At 37.4% G+C, this 9,293-nt stretch overlaps 2 long non-coding RNA genes across 2 annotated transcripts in view; one reads left to right on the top strand and one right to left on the bottom strand.

Annotated features, from left to right (window-relative positions):
- Nucleotides 1–2,924: 2,924 nt before the first annotated feature.
- On the top strand, nucleotides 2,925–7,296 carry LOC128876324 (uncharacterized). Its single transcript, XR_008457001.1, has 3 exons — nucleotides 2,925–3,575; nucleotides 5,871–6,081; nucleotides 6,244–7,296. It is a non-coding gene; the product is annotated as an uncharacterized LOC128876324 (long non-coding RNA).
- A 341-nt stretch (nucleotides 7,297–7,637) lies between these two features.
- The window catches only part of LOC128876321 (uncharacterized), a 420,681-nt gene continuing 419,025 nt past the window's right edge, over nucleotides 7,638–9,293 (bottom strand). Inside the window, exon 5 of the long non-coding RNA XR_008456998.1 lies at nucleotides 7,638–7,651. This is a non-coding gene — a long non-coding RNA (uncharacterized LOC128876321). The remainder of the gene's footprint in view (nucleotides 7,652–9,293) is intronic.

The raw sequence follows: 9,293 nt of genomic DNA, 5'->3' as shown, positions 1-9,293 counted from the left end.
CGAAGCTCAAATCCAAATAAATTATTCGACTCTACTATCGCACGTATCGCACTTCGTTCGTGTAACATAATTTTCATGTGTATTCGCAAACACAAACGAGAAATATACGATGAATGAACAAGTAATTTATATTAAAATATTAATACCTTCTGCTTCCAAAAAATGTATTTAACTCGCAACTGAAATTAATTGTAAAAAAGAACAATACAAAAAAAAAACACTTTATTAGAATAAAAAAGGAAATCTCCAAAAATTTCATAAATACATAAATATTGGAATTTCAGGTGTACAAGATAGAACAATTGATGTTTACTCTTTTTTAATTACATGTACCCGATCGGTTGCTGACCTGGAAGTGACCCAAATAACAGATGGATTTTCGTCGAATTGTCACATGACCGACAGCGAATCGTGATTACGAACCAAAAACGAGCGTTACGAGTATTAATGCAACATTCCTGCGTTCCTCCCTCCCCCGTCGATGGCAAAGATCGCTCTGTCCCGTTTTATTTCCGTTTTAATTTTTTTCGTTCGGCGAGCGGGCTCGGGCAAAGAGGAGCAGAGCATATTTCTGAACGCAGCGGGACGTATTACCCAGCCGCTCGTCCGATAATGTGTTTCTGATTGCCGGCGCGTCTAGATTTCGCCCACACCGGAGCCCCTACGCGACGTAAATCCACCTTCGCGAAATATTACGTCCTTGGATCCCCAAGCAAGCTCTCCCCAACCAAGCCGTTTCAATTTTTTTCTTAATCGCGGTTTTCGTTGCCCCTAGACGTTCACCGATCGACTCGAACACCTTCCGTTTCTAATCGCGAGCTATGTTTGCTTCCCACCTAAACTTTCGGTCCAATTCCTCGAGCAAATAACGCCAACGATCGATTCAAGGATACGCTTCTGGAGAAAAAGATAGCGCACGTGTGCTGTCATTAGGTTGAAGGATAGATCGAGAATTCTCTAAATGCGACGAATAATACATCAACATCAGCTCGTAGTTTAAATACTACGTATCGGGTGTGGGGATTAATTACGTGCCTTCCTGTGATAAATTTATTATTTATTCAAAAAAAAAGAAAGAAGGAGAAAGAGAGAAAATGCAATTGTAAAACCAAACGTCGAAGCAATCTGTGTGATTCATTACTACGATGGTTGGTACATTTATGTAACAAAATGGCAGGTAAATATTTCTGTTTAAATCAGAGTTATAAATAATTAAATATGAAGGCAAAGGATTAATTTCTACGCTTAATAATTGTCAAGTACATACACTTACTGTAATCTGTTAAAAGAACAACAATAAGCAAAATTTGAGACTACACCTAATAATAACAAATTAGAGTTAATGCTTCTGTTAAAATTTAGAGATTTACATAAGAGTAAATAAATTACGCGCCCTCTATATGTGGCATGTCCAATTTTACACTCCTGAACAAAAAGATAATGATATACAGGGAGTCCCATAAGTATTCGTACCCTTTATGTCTATTGAAGAAATTTGTCTAAATTAAATAACATGTGTGAAAACAAATTTCACACTATAAATATGTACATGAATGAACTTTACATATGTATATATTTACAATGAAACATTTACTTAAAAACATCAAACCTATCACTTAATTTAGACATATTTCTTCAATAGACATACAGGATACAAATACTTACAAGACTGACTGTATGAACATTAGCTCTAATCTACTATGTAACTACAAACTAAAGCTAACGTTTTCGTTTAGATTTAGAGATTTGCGTGAGAATAAAGACATTCTGTGCACTGCGTATATTGCACGTCTTATTTTACTCTCCTGGACAAAAAGATAGCACATGTGTGCTACTATTATGTTCTCAAGGAAAAAATCAGAATCCTATAAATACGATGAATGATACATGAACATCAACTCGTAGTGATGTACTATATAACTACAGACTAAAGCTTTCTTGTCCTTTCTCGTATTTATCGACAAAAATCGCGAAATAGACGATGGCTATATGATATCACACTTAAGTTTCCATTCTGATTTCTTAGTCTCTTTTTGTGTTTAAAGTTGGATAGACATAGTGTTTCAATAGACAATCCATCTTAGTACTATTTCATGTATTCATATTTCAAAAATGGGACGCCGAAAGAAATTAAACAAAGAGGAAATTCAAGTAATTTTGACATTGAGGAAACAAAATATATCAGTTTCGAAAATTGTCAAGTCTGTGGAGAGAAGCCGAATAGTTATTTACAGCTCATCGAAAGATATGAATAATTATGGTACGAAGAAAAGCAGTAAACAACCTCTAGCGATTTCTATAGGTGTACAAAATTTGTTTTATCGTGGTGAATAGCTTCAAATACATTTAACGAAAGCATAAATACCAGGAAACAAAGTAATAATTGATATATCTATAAATGTATTTATATCTATGACTGATGCTATTATCGATTTAATATTATTATTAAATTCATCGAAATTGGAGCAGATATTAAATGAACATAATAAAAATCATAATGATAATACTGAATGTACCAAATCTAACGTTCCTTTATTAATAATAATTAAACGTCATTGTTTCAATATATCGTACATACATCTATCGATTAAAGTAATCTGACGAACACAATCTATAAGCAATTATTATTACATAATTACCAATAAACCGTATTTTGATAATGAATCTATACTTAATACTAAATATAGAAAGTATAAATGGTTATGCAATTTCTATCTAAATAATAATAAATCTATAAAGAATTTCTATTTCAATCTGATGTATGCAAATAATAAAGATGACCTGCGTGTGACCCATGTGTTGCGATATGTGCTAACCAAGATGTTGCAGAGTGTTTCGACCGTATTAATAATTGAATATCATCTGTCATAGTGTCTCCATCCATGGAAACATATCGACAACTTAATTCGTGCGTTCAGAAAGAAATGATCGAAGAAAAAGAACTTCCCTTTCTCCCGGAGTAAGGTTGCTTCCTTCCGAATTCTCATCCACCATTCCCCGCCGTTCGAAGCGTTTGACGGAATTCTGGATCAAATCAGTCATTCGAGATCGCGCGCAGAACCTAGCCCGATGACTTTGACAGATTCCCCTAATTACCCGTCCGCATATCCGAGTGAAAGCAGAGCGGATAATCGCGCACGGAATCGTCGTAAATAATTTCTCTCCAGGCTCGACACGATGTTTAATAATAATATTGTTTAATACGGCTCTTTGAGGGGCAGCTTATTGACGAAAGGTGGTGCACGCCGTCGCTGGCACGAATTCACCGCGGGGAATGGCGTCATTATTCCACGACGCGTCGAAGCGGCCGTTTTTAATGAGATCCTACAATATTTAAGGCGACTCTCGAGAGATTTTACGCCATCGCGTTGTCACCGTGAAACACGTTGAACGTGTCACAACCGTGTCCGCTGACGATCGATGCGAGAGATATTTTCCCTCCGACGCTGCAGCGTCCCAAATACCGACGCCTTCGTCCGCGACGGCATTCGAAATCGTTTCGTCGAAACGACCGTCCGCTCGCAAATAACCGAACAACCGCGCTATCGGACCAGTTTACTCCGAATTCGCACGCAGTGAGTCAAAATCACGAATATGTAACTATAAGGAAAGTCTGTGGTTTTGTTTTTTGAAATATTTTGCTAGCGGTGATTCCGAAAAGTTTCCGCATTAATAATTTTGTTTGTGCTGCAATAATCGAAAAATTATAGAGAAAAGTTGCGAAATTGGGTTTGCTTATACAATTTTTTTTTTTTTTTAATAGAGGCTATACGTGCCATCGACTGCAAGGTCATTAGCGACGAGCATACTCCACATTTTGTGGTACATGTCTATCAAATAATCTATTCATAATATTTTATACGTGATTTTTAGATGTGGAGGCCAAGTCTGGGTTCAGTTTATATTTTCGTCTTTCTGTATCGTATCTTATTTTAGAGTGGCCCGTTCTAAGTTTGGTTATGATTATTCTTTTCTGCTCAAGTTGTGCGGTATAATTTTTTTAATATTAACGATATAATGAAATTTTCAGTGGCTAAAGATTCTTTGATCGTCATGCATAAAATTACAGTGAAAAACATTTTTTAATTTACGAAAAAATATAAACAACGATGATTCAGAAAAGGAGCTCCAATTTCTTACATTGATCCCGTAGAGAATCTATTAACTCAACCACTACAGTATTCAACAAATCCTTCAAGTACATGGTTAATTTTGTCCAGAGCAAAGTCGAATATCTCACAACTTAATTAGTGTAATAGAACCTCATAATATGAATACGGTAAACTATGGTGTAAAACTGATCCCATGAATTTTAATTTTTCGAGCCAAGGTAGAACATACTCTAAATGTTATAACCTAGTGTACATTTCGTGAGACTATAACAAAACAATTATCAACGTTGATACGCTTTTGCGACGATTTATTTAAATAATACATAATACTCTTTTACTAAATGTTTGCGATTGGCTCCGCTTCGCTACTTACTGTACGTCATCGCAAGCAAAAACAGATCAGTGGCATCGTTTCGTTCCAAGTCCCTGCATGATCAATACATATGTACAGACGAGTCCGCGTCTACAAGTCGGATTGATCGTTAGAGGCACGTTTGATACATAACTAGAGGAATATCGAGGCTCAGAGGAGAATCGAGGACGATGGATGTCTAGAGACGTAACAAATTATCGGTTATTAATAACACGCTTAGTCTGCTCGTGCTTGGCCACGTTTCCGTCTCGCATCTTTCCTCGCGCGAGACGAGTTCGGTTAACCCCCTCGTGCCCATCGTATTGTTTTCGATACAAACCAGTTTCTGGCAATTTATACTGCAAGTACGTTATCAACCGTTAGTTATCATTGCATGAATTCCAATAGAGCCTCCCGTATTCGCACTAATTGCGAGAGAAAAGTGATCGGATAAGGGAATTTTCAGATAATACAACAATCACATTTTTTTATATGAAATTTAAATTTATTCAAATAGAAAAAATGTACAATTTGTGTCAGTATTTAAGAATCTCGTATTCCTTTACTGCTAAATCACATAACTTCTTCAACATGAGTGACTGTGGATAGAGTTACATTCTCTTTGTACTCCACGTCACTGTAGCTCCTTCACAAATGCCACGAATGCTTCGGCACATCCTCGTCATTAGTTTCGTTTACTTTACCAGCCGTTGAAAAATTTATGTTTCTATTTTATATATTCATTAATTTATTCATTAATTAGAAAAAAAATGTTTACATAGTTCGGATAATGGGGGCTCTACTAAACTTGTTAAGATCGGTATACAGATGATTTTTTAAACTGATGATAAATCAATCTTGAAACTAATTTGCAAGATATATTTTATTTTCGCAATCTCATTATACCTGTCACAAAATAGATTGACGAGCACTAGAAAAAGAAAATAATATTAACTGCGTCTTGACGTGTGTACGGTCATCTACGGGGTGGTCATCTTCTTGTATGACTTTTTTCTGCTTCTACATTAAACGACGCCCTTTTCTTTGAAAAAAATGTTGAATGTCAATTTTAATACGTTTTAATTATTGAAGAATTAGTCTTCTATAACGTTAGTTCAATTTCTCTATAAATATTACTACAAATGTCATCGATTCTCATGATTCGTTGATTCTCATTGATTCGCGGTACAACCACAGTTTATAAATCTAATAATAACTTCAGTAATCAAACATGAGTTCGAAGGACGTTCAAATATCAACGATAAACGACTTTTTTCAAATAAAAACATGTTAAATACAATATAATCTCACATTATTCTTAATCTAACGGTTACTGGCACTTAGTGGTACCATCATCTTGGAAATCTCGTTTAACATTGGAGAAAGTGATCACCTCTATTTTTCAGGTGCAATAGTTAAATCCCATTTTAAATACTGAGATGATCCTCCTTCACCTGTGTCTATCAGGAAATTCTGAACTCCAAACGGAAGCAAGCCGACTACGGAATTACTTTTTTTGGAATTGCAAGAGTAATTTGTCTTTTATACACCAGGAAGTTTTAAGAGCAACGGAGCTGACCAACCAGAGTCCCGTATTCGAAAGCTACAGATGGGCAGGTAAGAATGCCAAACGATTAAATCGGCGTTTTCGAGCTCGATCGACTTTTTGACGCGTTCGATATGGGCACCGCGCGTAATTTAAATACTCGATGATTGATGGCGCAGTCTAGTTGGATAATGGTCACCTACGTACGCGATTTACATCTCGCCGGTTTTCAGGCACGTCTGTCAAGGTCGGAGTTCCAAGCACTCGGCAACGAATCGATTAATAATGCCTCGTCGGCTGTGCCGGTCTTAACGCGTACACTATTCCTTCCCTCTCTATATATAGAGCTAGAAACCGATGAGGATCACGGATGAACAAGGCTGCCGCTGCGAGACGGTGCTTGCTTTGATTTCGCCGCCGGAAGACCTACACCTTCGATCGCGTGCAGGTGTCTGATGGACCTATGGTTCATTTGCCATGGATATGACGAGACGTTGGTGACGACACTTTCGGTGGAATTAACATGTGACTTCCACGCAGGTTTTCCATGGCCTCGACGCTTGCTTAACCTCGTGGACTGCACGTGCTACGCAAGTCGAAAGCTTTTTTGTTCCAGAATTGAAAATGTACGCGTTGACACTCGAGACTCTTCGCAAGATGTGACAGAACAAATTTTACAAGCTTTTTGTATTCTCTATCAAACGTGTAAAGAAATGTCTGTTGACATATTTTCTAAGGAATATTCCACTCACGAAAACTAAATAAAAAATACCGAAAGAATTGAGTATATACTAAATAAAAGCAAAGCAAACTGTCTGAGAATCTAAGCAATATTTTGTTGCATTTCACAACTCATAATGTTTAAAGTTCCTGTATATGTATATAATTTTACAAAAATGATTAACCTCATATGTGGTTAGGTCATAAAGTTCTTTGCGCATTTCCGTGCGATACCTCTGACTCGTGCTTTTCATATTCACACGTTATCGTAGACTAATATGTTAATAAACAATATAATTGTCTAGGATGTTTCTAGAGTCTGGACACAGGAAATATTATATCAGCTAATAAATGTCACACTTGGAAAATTTTCCTTATTCCCTGTGTCCAAACTTTAGGGACATCCTGTGTATGTACATCTGTATATCATCTGTTAATAAGCAGAATTATTGTTCCCTGAAAATATCTACAAAAAGAATTCTTGGTTCGCTGGTCACGCGTATATCGAAACATTTGTCAGCGCAGGAGATTAACCCATTCACGGCCAGACAAATTTAAATCGTTTTGTCTTGGGCGCCAAGATTTAATACAGATCTGTAATCTAGGTTATTATTTTAATAATACAAAGTGATATTAAATTTGTTGTTTTCAAAAGAAAATTGACGATCTTCTTTTGCAATAATTCGTGACTAAAAATGCTAAGGTAATTTAGTCGTCCAACTGTTAGCTCTTTCTAATGCAACTGTCGTCGAGTGCAAAGTGATAACTGCGAGACTAACTGTTAAGTTGAAAAATAAACCGAAATTGGTTCAACGTTTAAATTCATTATCTGTGCAACAATCGGGTGTAATTTGACAATAATTATTTCAATCTACGTATTATTACTCACCGTTCTATACAGGTGGACCCAATTCTCGTTACCTGAGAACAAACAAAAATCCGCAGATTAGAAAGATTAGAAAGATACGTTAAAAGCTCTTAACTAGAAAATCCTTTATTCTAACAAACATGTTATCACGGTAGATATCGACAGGTGTAGAAGGAGGGGCAGTAGGAGGAATAATGAGCAAATTACAGCAATTTATTAATTTATGAGTCATGTCCACAGCGTTGCCGGCACATTCTATCCAGATAGGAAAATTTAGCATCAGTTATGAGTGATAAAAATGTCGTGCGTGGTTCGACCTAAAAGTTGAAAAGGTTGAAGTATTAAGAAATCGTTGACGGTAATAGCAACAAGGAATTGCAAGGTTACGGTGTCCTCTCGCGGAAGGGTATACGTTAAATATCGTGTCAGGGTCCCCTGAAACATTCATCAACGGGTGGCCAGCCGAGATCCACTTTCCTCGGTGCACCCTATTCGCAGAGGCAAACCACTCGAGCCCCTCCATCGTACGGGGGTCCCTTCTTACGTAATCCGTCTGTTAAAATATCAATCTCAACGTTTCACTCTTTGCACAGCATTCCGTGCAGGGGTGGCCCCGATCCTCACCCTCTTCACTGTCTGGACGAGGTCATCAAAGATGCAGCAGCAATCAGCGGAGCTAGTCGAGCGGACGGGCAAGCAGAGAACCGACAACCGACCTGGACCCCAGGGATGCACGCGGGATTTTCTTTGAGCATCTAAATCGATCCCTCCGCCGGAGGAAAATATATTCGGCCGTCGGCCAGCCCTTTCGGTCGCGAGCTCGCTCTCTGCGACGAAAACATTTCGAGCCCACGTGAATCCACGGTTGGACTCGACTCTGCAATTATGCCCTAACGACAGGGGGAAAATCCGCACTGACAGTTCCTTGAACGCGAATAGCTTCCTTGTTTACCTCCATAGCCTTCCCTTGGAACTTCTCTGGGATCGTCGATCTACAACATCTTATGTTGTTGACTGCTCGTGGGATATTAACCCTTTACATTGAAGAGATTCTGCTTCTATGGATAATTTTAAGCCTTTGCGGAGGGCGTATATATACGCCTTCGAGGAATAGGCTCAGAGGAATGTTTATCAATTTTTAAAAAATATCAGCTTGTAGGGGATGATGAGTCGAAACTCTTTTATATTTACAGTTTATTCATAGGATGCTTAGTTTCGAAAATAAAAATTGAAATGGACGTCTCAATGTTAACAACCAAAGAATATACTATTATAACTCTAACATAATACAGTATTATCATTAATATAAGTTTTAATGTTAATGTATGTAAGTTAAAAAAGAACATATATACCATCAGGTACAAATTGCGAGGTACACAACTGTATGCTGTTATTAACCTAACCTTGATTACATACTCTGGCGTACATACACAGTATTTAAAAAGAAAATCGTAGATTTGTTCCCAAAATTTGAGAGAATCGCATTTACCGATATGATTATTTTCGACGTTGATATAATACCATTAACATCCTCCTGTACAGTCTCGGTGCGATAGTCAAGCTATTGACACGGGACGTCTTACGTTTGTCACGTTGCATGACTTCTCTAAAGCTTTCGACATGTTTGATCATGAACTGCTGATTACCAAACTCCAAGCTATTGGCTTGTCGTCACTGTCTACCTTGTGGTTATGT

Source organism: Hylaeus volcanicus, chromosome 5, assembly GCF_026283585.1.
Source record: "Hylaeus volcanicus isolate JK05 chromosome 5, UHH_iyHylVolc1.0_haploid, whole genome shotgun sequence".
NCBI classification, from domain to species: Eukaryota; Metazoa; Arthropoda; class Insecta; order Hymenoptera; family Colletidae; genus Hylaeus; species Hylaeus volcanicus.
Note: the sequence above shows the minus strand (reverse complement) of the source record. Positions and strands in the feature narration are given on the sequence as shown.